Source organism: Topomyia yanbarensis, chromosome 2 (genome assembly GCF_030247195.1).
Source record: "Topomyia yanbarensis strain Yona2022 chromosome 2, ASM3024719v1, whole genome shotgun sequence".
Taxonomy (NCBI): Eukaryota; Metazoa; Arthropoda; class Insecta; order Diptera; family Culicidae; genus Topomyia; species Topomyia yanbarensis.
In genome coordinates this window covers 176,305,070-176,319,437 of record NC_080671.1, presented here as the reverse complement: position 1 = coordinate 176,319,437, position 14,368 = coordinate 176,305,070, and the positions used below count along the sequence as shown (strand labels likewise).

At 39.8% G+C, this 14,368-nt stretch overlaps 1 protein-coding gene and 1 non-coding gene across 3 annotated transcripts in view; both read left to right on the top strand.

The window, feature by feature from the left end:
• LOC131682206 (protein disks lost) overlaps positions 1–14,368 on the top strand; it is a 763,875-nt gene that overhangs the window by 439,962 nt on the left and 309,545 nt on the right. The gene's annotated exons all lie outside the window — the stretch shown is intronic.
• LOC131686475 (U6 spliceosomal RNA) lies at positions 2,270–2,374 on the top strand. Its single transcript, XR_009305131.1, has one exon. It is a non-coding gene; the product is annotated as a U6 spliceosomal RNA (small nuclear RNA).

Below are 14,368 nucleotides of genomic sequence, written 5' to 3'. Positions count from 1 at the left end.
GAAACCGGAATTACCGGGATCAGTCGTATCCAAATGTCTTCAAATATGATTGTATTTTTCACAGATCACAGAATTTGATGTGCCGCATGACAGAAATAATTACTAGAATTGTTTGGTCCGAACTTCCATATTCCAGAATTGTTAATAAAGTGTCCCTATTTGGCATTGAATTTGCATTGTCCATAAATTATAGAGTTGATATTATTTGATATGTCGCATGACAGAAATGTTTAACAAAAACGTTTCATCCCGGATGACTTTACATGTGATAGCATTGTTCGTAGAAAACCGAGCTGGTGCACCTTGATGTGCCGCGTGACAGGAATATTCATCACTTAAAAATGTGTCCGTTGAAAAGGAATCCGGAATCACCAAATGGGTTGTAAAGTTTCTCCATGTTTCCGGATGACTTCACATGTCTGCAGATCATCGTTAATGTGCCGCATGGCAGGTATCTTCAAGTATAAATGTTTCACAAACATGGGTAGCGCCATGAGCCGCTTCCACGTTGCCTGAAAAAGGCATACATGATACCAAAATGAAGCCATAGTGTTCAAATGTAGAATAAAATGTACAATACCTTTTTTAATAATGCCCGACTTGCAGCTAAACTTTGGAAAATTAATGAAAATGTACTGAATGGCCCTCGGGCATAACCCACGGAACATCCGTATAGATCCAAAAGCGACCATCTGACTGGAAACTTGAAGGAAGTAATAATCATTTGCAGATAATTCAGTTGGAACGGTTGATAATATACGACACGTTTTACCCGGTACTTTTGGTTTGTATACGTACGTCAGAATTGCATAAAAACAATGAAATTAAATCGCTATTTTTTTTTTGCAAAAGTAACGTTAGCTAAAATTTACAAGGTTTTTGCCAAAAATTGAAAATTTAAGCAATTGGCTATTATCTACGATGGACTGTACACATTTTGTACAGAACAGATAGTTGAAACATTATTCGTGCTTTTGAAAACATCACGAAACACAAAAATTGGATTCCTGAAAAATATTTCTATTGGCGCTAACGTCAGAATTGCATAAAAGGGCAGTACACGTGTATTGAAAATTACAGTTTCTTCAAACGAAAAACCAATGCACTTCAATGTATTTTTTACACGCTTATTGCTGTAAAATGAATGACATGTAATATTACACGAATGAAAGTGTAAAATTGTATGCTTTTTGATGCTCCAATTGAGTGCATTGATTTTGACGTAATTTTCAATCAAAGTTTTGATTCAACCTTTGTATGTTTACATTCGTAATGATTTACATGTCATTTAAATTTCATTTTTTTTGTGTGTTGTACATTATTAATGTAGCTGGAGATCCGTTTGAGACAGGTATGCTATACCTCGTTTGGCGTAATAAGATACCTTTCGAAGTATCGCTCGCTTCGAAGAAACAGCACTGAACTATGGCAGAGAATATGGTCCGAGATCTCAGGCTCGTAGATACAGAATCGACGAATGTCATCTTGAATTTTGCCATTTTTTTAGAAGATACTTAGCGGGACAATGTCCCGTAAATAAACTTATGATTATAGGTAAATCTTTTCGTTTTAGATGGATTAGTTTTTTGGATCTCGAATTTCTTAGCTTGTCGAGCACCTACTACGTTACGCTAGTCGTTTAGTAGTTGGTTTCTTTCCTAAGTCGAAAGATCTAGTTTGATAGCACAGATAGATATGCCTAGAAATGGTTCTGGTTCAATAAAAATGTTTGATGAACCACGCCTGGTTATTTCGTCGGCAACTTCGTTACCACCGATTCCTTGATGGCCTGGTACCTATAATATAGTTACTTTATTCCGCGTTGCCAGTTTTTGTAAAGATGTGATGCACTCCTAAACCAGTTTGGACTCACATTTCGACGAGCTTAATGCCAACAGTGCTGCTTGGCTGTCTGAGAAGATAGCGATTTTTGCATGCTTGTAGTTTCGTTTCCTACAAACTACCGAGCAAGTGTATATTGCATATACCTCTGCCTGGAAAACTGTTGGCTACTTTCCCATTGATATCGCTTCTTTAATTCTTTATCCCTTTATCCTATCCCTTCTTTATCGTAGACTCCCGGGTCAGTCAGCTCACCCATTTTAGAACCATCCGTATAAAATGATATTGTACCTTGAGGTAATACAGGACCCCTACATCCCATATCTGACGATCCACTATGTGGACCTCATATGAAATATCGAAGATCGGCTTAGCCTTCATTTCATCTTAAACTGTAGTCAAGACAGGGTTTAGTTTGAGTTCCTTTGTTACACTCAGGTAACCATTCATTAAAAGTGGTATGATACAGAGAAGATTAGCAAGGCCCTTGCGCAAGGATGGCACGCAAAATCGTGAAGCGTTGCACATTTTTAAGATTTTAGTAGGCGGTGATCAGCTATTTTCCTCCGCCTCCCTTATCACCTTGGTTATGCAACTATTTTTTCCGATCTTATTTCAATACAAATAATTAAAATTTGTGGAACTCTTTATCCCGTCCTATTAACCAAAACTTTTGCCACGACAAGGAGTATACACGGTCTCCATAACAACATTTGTTACACTAATATTCCTTTCCCCGATGACGGCAAAGTGTAGAACTCTTGAAACGTGCACATTAAGGATGATTGTTGATCCCCTGTGCAATTTCGCTTGTTCGGATGAATCACAGAGTCGCAACTACGAATTGTACGGTCATCATGCTCATACAAATAGAATTTCTTTGGGAAAGTAACATGAGATTTGAACATCTATCATGTCCAGTAAAACTTTAGCATTCTGCCTGTTTGTTTGGTTCTCTTCTATGAGAGTCTATAATATTACTAAAAACAATTTTAAATTTTTAACATACTTTAAAGTCAAAATTTGATCCCAAAAATACGAAATTACCAGAAAACCTCGTGAAAAGTAACGATTTGACAAATTTCTTCAATTTTTTTAGATGCTATCCTTATGAAAATTGGAAATCTTTGTGGTTTGTTTATACAAGAATTATGAGCTGCACTTTTCCCGCCAAAAAGGTGTTAGAGTAGAGCTTACACTTCCCGGCCGTTTTCAGTTTTCCGGGATTCGGGAAATAAATAAGCCATTTTCCGGGATCCTGGGAATACAAAAGAAACATAAAAAATCGTTATTTTTTTGGAAAACATAAAAATTTATTGAGAAGCTTCTAAACCCAATTGATTACATGTACTGCTTTGCTGAAATGAATTGTCTGTAGATGTCGGTTTGGTTCATAACAAATCGTCGAGTCATTGAAAAACATGTAGTCAGTTTATGTCAGTTCCTTTTAGATATTTCATGGATATACAAATGCAGAACGCCGCTGCTTAAGATTTCGGGGGAGAGCATTTCGATGGCATTTAGTCAATCAAATGCCAAGAACCTTTTTTGTTCATCTTATATATTAGATACACTATTTCAGTTGCTCCAGGTTAGTATACGTTTAATTTAAATCAAGTGGAAAATGGGAAATATTAAGTCCGCATCTATCAGAGTAGTATCAGAACCTTTTCCAATTAAGATTGAGTCCAAATCCGTCGCACAGCGAGTATCCGGATTGAATGATCTTAACCCTTTATAAGGCAGTGGCAACTATATTGCCACATTTTCGTTTCGTTCAAAACGCAGGAATATGAAGTGAGAAGTGTTACAATCTTATGAAATCTACTTGTTAGGAGTCTGGCAACTCTCGGGATATCGTAGTCTGAAGAATTTGCACCACCAATGATCTCCGCCGGAGTGGTGGACAGATAAATGGCTCGCGAAAATAGGCATCGGTATCGGGAGAAATACCGCCGCCTAGGAACTCTCAGCAGCAGCTAGCAGATAAATAGGAACGTGTAGCGCCTAGAAGGATAAGAAACCTTGTGAAGGTGGTTGATAAGAGATGTAAATCATGATTGACACATCCCGATCGGTTTGTGTATATTCAGCGGTAACGGTTAGATATACCTCGAAGGTTAATAAGCAAATAAGAAAAAGCAGCAATGAAAAAAAAACATGAACGAAGTACACAAAATAAAAAGAGCAAGAGCAGAAGTCCTACTTAAGTAGTGCCTAACTATTGCCCAATATGGATGGAATTAGCAAGATACAAGAGGTTTACGTTTAGTTGGTAGGCTTAACTACTACAAATCAATCCGACAGTACCACGAGCTAGCAGGCAGCGGTGCCTATTGAAGCTTTCTTCTCGATAACAGACATTTACTCAATTTGTTGAGCTGAGTCGATCGATGCACAATATTTGGCCCTCCAATCCTCGGCAAAAATCTTCAAAGTTTGAGGGTTTCTATGCCTTTCTTTTATAAGAAACGTAAAAAAATCAAAGCCGCTCCCTTTGAGAATTTTCTGCGCTATGGCCTGATTCAACTATGTACTTGTAGCTTTTGAAAGGTTCACACTACTATCTTCTAAGTATCAGAGTGTATGATATAAAAAATTACACTTTTTTTAGAAAAGGCTTTTAACCCTCAAAAAGGCAACCGGGTCTCAGAGGCCCGGCACGTTACAATTTTTTAGTTACAAAAAAATGTGTATGCAGTATAAGCTTGGGCATGGAAATTTTGATAAGTAGCTTTGAAATCTATAACAAAAATAAAGAATTGTGAAATTTTCATCTATGGAGTGATGCGCAGCTATGTTTGAATTTTTTACATGCACAAAAAGGCAAGCCGGGCCTGGCAGGCCCGGTGTGCCTGCAATATTTACTAGGAATACCACGGGTTTTATACATTAATATTTATCTGAAAAAAACCTTTTGATGAGTTCATCTTCATATTAGCAGGAATTTTTTTCATGTTTTGATTGATTTTATCTTTTTACCTTTTCTTATAAGAAAAAAATCTTGAAAGTTTCAGCGAATTTTAAACATTTCTTTTATAAGAAATGTAAAAATAGCATACGATAATGACGTGTGTCATATTTTTTTGGGTAAATACTTTTATTTCACCCACTGTGGTCTACTTGACAATTATTTTGATACAACATAACCTAACTCTGTCGTTATTGTCTATTTTTGTTGTCTATTCTTTGTGTTATAGTTGTCGTAATTAATCAAATTGTAGGATCTAAAAGCAACAAAAATTGAAATGGCTATAAGACAATATGCCCATGTTTTCAATCGTCTCAAAGAATCTGAAATAATGGAAGAAATTTTAGCAAATTCAACAGCAGACGATTCCGAAACTGATTTACAAAGCGAGGAAGAAGATGTGAATGATATTGCTTCCGACGATGAATCTGATGCAGAAAAATATGAATATGTACTCCGGTTATGCATCAGAAGAAATTAATAGCAACCCAGAAACATTTATTGGTCGTGTTCAAACGAAATGGAGCTCAGAACCAATCGACAGTCGACGTGATCTTCCGAGTACTCACCTTTTGGAAAAAAAATTTGACCTTTTTATATTCATCACCTTATACGCTGAAATCGGGATTTGCTGCGTGTTCGTACTCATCATCCTGTAATTCCGGAACCGGAAGTCGGATCAATTAGAAATTCAGCAGCAGCCAATGGGAATGCTGTACCTTTCATTTGAAACCAAGTTCGTAAAAATCGGTAAAGAATTTACTGAGAAATAGGTATGACATTATGTTAGGAACTTGGTAGGTTCCCCCGGGGCATCATGAACCGCCATAGCTGGCCAATGTAGTCGAAGTGCCTTCGGTGGGTCATTAATGATCTAGACATGCAAAGCCAAGTAATGTTGCACATATTTTAATATATATTGCATCAGTTGGACATCATGGTGGTATCAGTTTCTATGGAAATTTGCTGTGTGATTGTACTCTTCAACACGTAAGTCCAGAACCGAAAGTCGGATCAATAAAAAAAATCAATAGCGACCGATGGGAAGGCTGCACCTTTCATTTGAGACTAAATTTGTACAAATCGGTCCAGCCACCTCAGAGAAAAATCGGTGAGATTGTTTGCCACATACATGCATCCATACATACATACACACACACATACAGACATTTTACGAATTCGACGAACTGAGTCGAATGGTATAAGAGATTTGGCCCTGAGGGTCTCGGTTAAAAAGTCGAAATTTCGACCGATTGCGTAACCTTTCTATATGAGAACGGCAAAAAGGAGCTTGAATTTAGACGGGCCTGAGAGGCCCGGCTTGCCCTTTAATGTAAGGATTTTAGCTTGCCTTCACAAGGGTTAAGTACTCTGGTCCATTTTTATGAAATTTGTCTAATTAGCAGAAAAGTAGATTACCAATGTTTATTGCTTTATTGAAAATGAAATGTTTACCATTCTAAATACTAATTGCGTACCTCCTCAAATAATATCAATTCGTTGAGTGGAACTTGCAAAGCATTCTCAAATTTGATTACAGTTTCAGAAACGAAGCTGCATTTCAGCTATGAATCAGATCTCCATCTTTCTAACCATATTGCATAAAAAACCATTGGGATCAGACCCACCACAGTTTGTGTCCTTGTAGTGCTATTACCTCACTGTTGGTTTGCTGAGAAAACCTCCACCAAAGTGTGACCTTGTCTGGGGATGCCGTCAGCAAATTAGTACCGATCGATTTAGTTTCGCATAGTCTGCGGCCTTCCGTCAGTGTGCATGTATATCAACAGACACGGCGAAAAAAAAATTCTTTTTCACGGAGGTCGTTTGTCTGTCTAGTCTGTTGGTTGCTGAGACAGATCCCATCGGCAACGGCCAAACGAAATGCAGACAGGAACAAAAAACAAATTCATTCCCATCGGACGCGACCGGCAGTCGATTGCAGCCATGGGAAGGCGCACGCGGGATCAAGTCAGATCAAAGAACCTTCTGTGGAAGCGATTATGTGCACTTCTGCGAATCGTGAAATTGGACACATGTGCTCTAAAGGTTTAGCGCTGTGCTGGATCGCGATTCGCGAGGAATATAGTCTAATGGGAGGTGTTGGCTGTGAATTGTTATTGTGGAATTTTCCACTAATTGGCAGTTGCAAGTTTGGGGGAGTTTATTATTAAATACAAAAAAAGTCGGGTTTAATCTCGTGGATTTTTTATTATGGTTCTGGACTATCAGATTTCCACTACGCTGGAATTATACCATCGGTGAATAATCTATATCTAAATTCAAAAATGAGCAATATATAATTGGCGTGTAGTTCTTTACAACCATGTGTACCGTAGCCGCACATAATGCCGCGCAGTACCATGTTCCGCCCATTTTCACATTGAAATTCAGACCAGACTTCTTTCTTTTCATTTGTGGGTAAGTATTCAACCCATTATCCTAGTTTACGATGTACATCCTACGTTGTAAAGAGAAATGAAACAGAAAAGGCGGTGCACGGAATTACGAACATTATTCCTTTGGTGCGCGAAATATGGTGCTTTCACGGTATGTAGGACCAAACTTTTGACTTGATGAAGAATGGGGGTAGTTTTTTTTTTTTGCAAAAAAGGCTTTGCAATTCAACATCCTAAGTGAACTGTTCGAGTAGAATTCGATTCGAACGAACGTTTGAAAGAACGCAAACAAAATGTCGTATCGGTCCTGAGCTACTATGTAAGATATATGCATTAGTGGTTGTGATTTATGTTGGCGCTGACAACAAAGCTTTCAGAGGATGTGTCAGAAGTTTGATAATATATTTCACTTCTCCCCCGAAATGCAGCAAACATGGAATGAAATCTGTCTGGCCCTGTCCGTTAAATATCGTTTTTTGTTGACTCAATCTTTTCGAAGGAATGTGTTTGACTCAGAATGCATCCAACTTTTCAATATAGATGCACAGTTTTAAAATATCGGCTCCGCTAGTAGTGTAGGATTTTGACGTTTGTAACAGTCCACTCAGTAGTACGAAGTGAAATGGCAATCAATAATGTAAGTATACAAATGCGAGGTATGACACAGTAAAGTGACTTTAGTGCATATAAAGTGCATAAAGATCATCTAAGTCTGCTGTTCCTTTAAAAAGAACAGCAATTTGCTTGCAGTTGATATTATTTCATTGGAGGTTTTTGTATATAGTTTTCCGCCTGTGCCATGATTCCATGGGCCTTGCGATCCGTGGGTTGAGATGGCCTAAAATAGTCTCAATGGTTAACGGAGTCTGGGAAAAGCCGGTCTTCATTGCTTACAACAAGACAGGCATGACTAACCCACGTGAAATGCCTCGTGCATGCATCCCTGCAAATAAGGCTAGTGACACGTGTCTGATCCCGGAGCTCATAACTCGAGATATCCGTGCAGTTAACAAGTTAAACTTTCTTTAAGTTAGGCGTTGTGTCCTGGTGCACAAATTACAGTTTGACAGTTTTTTTAGTACGAATACGAATTATGTTCTGCAAATTATCTTATCACACCGCAAGATGCATTGGATGCGTTTTTTGCATATAGAATAGTTTAATATTCTTCAAATCAACCGGATGAAATCCGCGAAACTTAAAACGTGGGAAGTACTGAAACATAGTAAAACACTGTTGTTTTGGTGCAAACACGAACATAAACTTTACAAGAAAATAACGATACTAAATCGCTTTCTCAAAGCGCCAGAAATAAATTTTAATCTATTTCTTTTCCGTAGCAACGTATCTTGCTAACAAAGAAATCCTTTGTCTTGTTTCGCAGAAAAAATCCCCCTCAATATATTCAATATGCGTGGCTTGCCTTCAATTCCGTCCGGTTGGCTACCTCTGAGTCCCCTTTCCGGCCAATGATTGTTGAACTTTTTTCCTTCATTGCAGCCTCGCCGCCAAATGTCATTCGGCATTGCGGTCCATCCTCAATCGAAAGCATCGAACCGAAGCGAACGGGGTAACGGTAAAAAACAAAGACGGAAAGCCATTGGGATTCTGGGAAAATCCTTTCCATCGGATGAAAAAAGCCGATAGAGAAACAAAATTAATGCTAAACCTCATTTTCGTTTCGGCCGATGAATCCAATTTGCAATTCAAAATTCCAGGAAAATTCCGTCCGTAAATCCGGACCGAGCCAGTAATTCCAAAATCCTTGACTGACACGCTTTCCCAGCGGAGGTCCGCCATATTTAGGAAGCTTTATTTCCCCATTCCGGGGCTCCGATTTCTGGGACAACGCGCAATACGATTGACGATGACGGCATACGCACATCAAGGTTAAATTGCCTACCCGGATAAACAGACAATTTTGAAACACCAAATTCGTTCCCATTCGACTACGCGTAATAGGTAACCGATGCCGTCAATGTCACGCCACCATCCAGAGCCACCACCCAACCAACGCATTCGGTGGGTGGGCATTGTGTGTCATCTAGCGCTTGTCAGCTGCGTGGGTTCGCAATTACCTTGGTTGGTGAAATTGGGTGCCTAAATGAAAGTGGATTGGAGTTATTAAAAACGCGTTCAGTTTTCCTGGGCGCCTTTTGTTTCGTTTTCACGGGATGTCTGCGGCTGGATTTCAGATTGATGGGCGGACATAACGTTGTATATTAAGGTGTTTTGGCTAGTAAGTGTAAGCAGCTCACCTAGGTTCGATCCCCTACTCCCTATAGAATATGAAAATAGAGACTAATAACCATTTCCTATCCGTCGATAGTGTCTTCGTGCTTAGAAGTCTTCAGCAAAGTTTAATGAAACAGGATTACGCATCTTAACGGATTAGCACCCTACTTTTTCTTGGGAAGTAACTTCCATTTTTGGAAATACTATTTAAACCTTTCTCTAAATTTGCAATAAATAGTTCATATAGAAATGAAGAGAGTGGGTTACCCATAGGAGCACCCTTGGTTTTTTTATAGAAGACACCCCGGAATGTGAAATAATTTTCTTCCTTGCAAGGGCGAGTAAGCTTAATATAAGATCTTACTATGCTTTTCCACATACTATTGCTATTTTGTTGAAGTAATCAATCCTCCGACTGATTAATTGAATCTTTACATCTTTACAGGGACACTTGGGAATAAGGCGGTTACGTCAAAGGAGACCACAATCTCTTCATTTTTGATTTCACATGAGTTCTGAAGTTTGAAAGTGAATTCTTGGGTATTACTGACGGACGGACAGGAATTTTTTTTTGGCATGTTTTGAAATTTCTGTACTAGCCATTTTGTGATCTTTCAGGTTGGGACATTTTATGATGAAATAATTTCTCTGATTTCGTTGCCGGGTTTATCGTTTTTTTGGAGTCCTTTTATGCGGGGCAAGACGGGGTTTGAAACTTCGAGGCGAGTTGGATTCTCCCTCAGGATAGGTTTGCATTCCTGTAAGTATTTTTTTCACCCGTTTGATCATATCTTGGGGTTCGTTCTCTGTGCCCTGCATGGGCTAGATGCAATTGCGTTGCCTAATGACCCATTCAGCCTAATGACCCATTCGGCCTAATGGCCCATTCGGCCTAATGATCTGTTCTGCCTAACGACCTATTCGGCTTAATGACCCGTTCGGCCTAATGACTCACTCAACCTAATGACCTATTCGGCCTAATGTCCAATTCGGCCAATTCGAATGAACGGTTTTCGGCACCATTCCAACATGTAGTCATTAGAAGCATTAGCCTCCTAAAGGTTGTCATCCAACATCTATCCATTCAACATTGACTATATCCTCTGACAGCTGCATCAAGTCCCGAAGCAATTGAGCGAAAGATTTTCAGATCATCATCGTAGAGCAGTTTTCCAGACTTGATGCTGGTGCAGAGATCGTTGATGAATAATATAAAAATAAGTGGCCCTAGGTGACTTCCTTGAGGAACACCGGTTGGCGTTTCAAATACGCTTGAGCATGTCGTGCCGATTCTAACAAAAGCGGATCGTTCAGAAAAGTAAGATTGTATCCATCTGGTTACCCACGGAGGAAATCCTAGTCCCTGCAGTTTCATAACCGCAATATTGTGCGGCACCTTGTCGAATGTTTTAGCGAAATCGAAATATATTGCATCAACTTGCTGGCGCTTCTCGACGGCTGGAATTAGAAAACTTGCTTACGTCATCAAGTTCGAAGCGGTCGAGCGTTTCTTTACAAATCCGTGCTGACGTTCACTAATTATGTGTGAAGATGCAGCGCACATCGCATTGTAAACAAACTTTTCCAGAACTTTGGCTGTTACCTGCGCAATGTCGAGCAACACAAACCCCTGGGAAAACGGGTCAACAACCAACATGAACTCAACCATGAGCCAAATTGACATTTGGAGGATTATGAAGGGAAGTAAAAAGAGCTTGAAAATCAGGCTTGCAACTACGTAGCGATATATAAAACTAACCTAAAATTAATGCTAAATGGAATTAACCTATCATAAAAACAATCATTACCGTGAACTAATCGAGAGCGTAAAGGTAACTAAATTGGAATCTGAATTGAAATCTTAAACCTACTTAAATTTACTTAAATGTACTTAAATCTGCTTAAATCTATGATTTTGTTAGCATCCGCAGTTTCCTGGACGAAGAATAGGTGTAGGCCAGATAACCGATAAAATTGGCAAGCAGACCGAGATTCACTAAACGTAAGTTAGCGCAGGGTCTTACTAAAGAACAATGAATTAAGATGGCCGTCCAATTTCAGGAACATTTTATTCAATAAATCTGAATACGAAGCCGGAAATATCTCGGTTTATCATTTGTTGGATCACCAACATTGGCCATACAATTCAGAAGCGAGATTTCTCTATAATTTTCAATATTATGAATATTTCCAGCCTTATGGATTGGAACTATAGCAACTTTTTTCACACACAATCCGGACCTGGCCCTTTCAACGGGTCAACGCTGGACAAAGCTGTCAAAACATCGGCATCGTTTACGTTAGGGCGAGGGAGGCTGAAGTTCTAGGTTGGCAATGTTTCAAGGTAGTCTTGCGGTGGGTAGACAGGAGGGCTGGTATATACATCTCGGAAGTGATCTGCAAAAAGATCCACCAACTCAGCTGCGGACTGTGAACCGTCTCGAACATTTTAGGGTATACCCCCGGAGCGTCATCTGATATTTTTCAACTTCCAGAATGTCGAGGGATTATTTCGCATGTTGCATTGGACTTTGTTGAAGTACTCACCGAATACAGTGTTCCGGGCTGTTTCATATTGCAGCTGAATTTGTCGAATAATAGCTTTGTTGTCTTCGGTCCTGTGACGAAAGAATCGCTTACATTGCTTCCGGAGTACGTTGCGCAACCGACCACGCTCAGCATTCCACCACGGATACTTATAAGCTGCTTTTTAGTGGTACGTGTTTTAGGAACATTGCACCAAAGAATTCCATATATGATCGGTGTTAAGTCAGACCGGACTAAGTGACAAAATATTGATCTCGAGAAAAACGAGTTTAAAGTTTGAATCGCAGCATCCTTTACATTATGATTGGAAATTAATTTTTGCCATAATTCTTGTTTATTGTTAAATATTTCAAATCTGGCCAAAGTCGAATGTAACTGACGAAATTCTTTATCCAGTTTTATCATTATCTCATTTTTTGATGTTTTGCGACTTAGTCCGGTCTGACTTAATACCGACCATATGGCCTCGTAGAACGCCGAAACTGCCTGATCTAAATCGTTTCCATCCAGCATATCACGCCAATTGACTGCTCCAAGTTGTATCAGAATCGTCGCCGTCGTTACAACACACGTCAAATCTTAAAACGAAGGGCTTATGGTGAGGGTCTACCTTAAGTGTAGATGTTGGAGGCTCGATCAGTTCGAACACGTCCGTGTCGTTGACGAAGGCTAGATCGAGTGTCCATCCGTCCACATTGCTAAGAGAGCAGATTTGATATAAACCATTAGAGATTCTGTGATGGCCGTTTCTTGCTCAGATGTAGCATTATCGGGAATGTAGCACTTAAGACCGTCATCGAAGGACCACCGGAGATGAGGAAGGTTGTCATCACCAACAATAAGTACATTGTCGGGGTGGGCTTAGCGTAGTTGGTAAATTGATTGCCTTGTACACAGCGCACCTGGGTTCGAGTTCCGACCACACACACAGGATTAACAATTTTTACTTACTTTTTCTAACCCGAAGAGGCGAATGACCTTAAGGTTAAAACCTCTATAATCGAAATAAAAAAAGTACATTGTCTTGCCTGCTGGCTTTATTAAGAATGCTCTCAACCACGGAGGGGTGATTGTTAAGTCAGGATCACTGTTCGTCCTCAGATAAATGCAGTAAATAAATAACGACCGACCTGGCAGGAAAACGCGTACGACAACCTGTTCCAAACATTCACATCTAGACATTTTTAGTTCAGTCGCAGCAACATTTTTCTTTATCGCAATAAGAACACCACCTCTGCGGCGTAACTGACTGGTACAAAAATTACGATCGCAACGATAAATAACGTAGTTCGTCGTGAGCTGGGAATTTCACATATCATCGCGTCGCCAGGTTTCGGTGTGAACAATAATGTCGTAATCGCAGGAGGGCAAGCAAGACGGTCTGAGCTTTTGTTCTCATTCCACGTACGTTTTAATAATAGACGGACAGGAAATCAGCAGAGGTCAAGATTGTGGTATGAATGGATCGATGAGAATCAGAGCTTACTTGAATGTTAGCGGCGTCTCAGCAGTGATAAGAAGTGACATTGGGGTGTGCGGGGATCTCAAAAAAATTTGACCGGCCCGTTCTGTATCCTCAAAGCTTTAGACCCACAACCACCCAATCAAAGCTTTCGACAGTAAAACAGCGGGCTTCTAGCACGTGATCTTTACGACCAGGTATTGGCGAAACTCAACGGATGTGTTTCGATCGACGCTTAAATTCTTGCGAAAGCTGATTTCAAACGCATCCCGGGGTTCAAACTCTACAAGGATTCTGCTCGCGGTAAGATGTTGCCTGCCAGACAGATTCGATTTTGTTCCCTCGAATAAGTTTGCGAAAAAATAATGATTTGGCAAGTGACCTGTTCCTGTGACAAAAAAACTAGCGTTTTTTATGACGGATAAGGCAATGAATTCGGAAAGATTCAAAATGATGTCTCGGATATAACCCTTTAATAAGTCCCATCTAGTATCCGTCAATATACGCTTGGGGTGGACGATTTACTTCAATTGCACCGGTAACGGAGAAGCTGGCGAATACGTAAACTTTCACGGTGTAGGCTGTAGCCTGCAGAATGATAATGATCTTCACAAAGCGATGAAATCTTGCTTCACGCTGGATAGCATGGGAGTCATCAAACCAAACAAGCTGCTTCGCTCTCTCAGGACGATCAACGGACTAAGTCATTGTTAGAATCCCTAACCCGTCCTCTGCTTGACCACTTTGAATCCGGTCTGAAGATACGATCACGTTCGACTTCCGGACAGTGAAGCGATGGCTTTCAACCGATGGAAATGTCTCGAAAACTATTTGAGCAAGGATCCAGTACTAGCCGAGGATTCTGAACAGAAGATTTCAGAACATGTGAAGAAGGGTTACGTGAGAAAACTG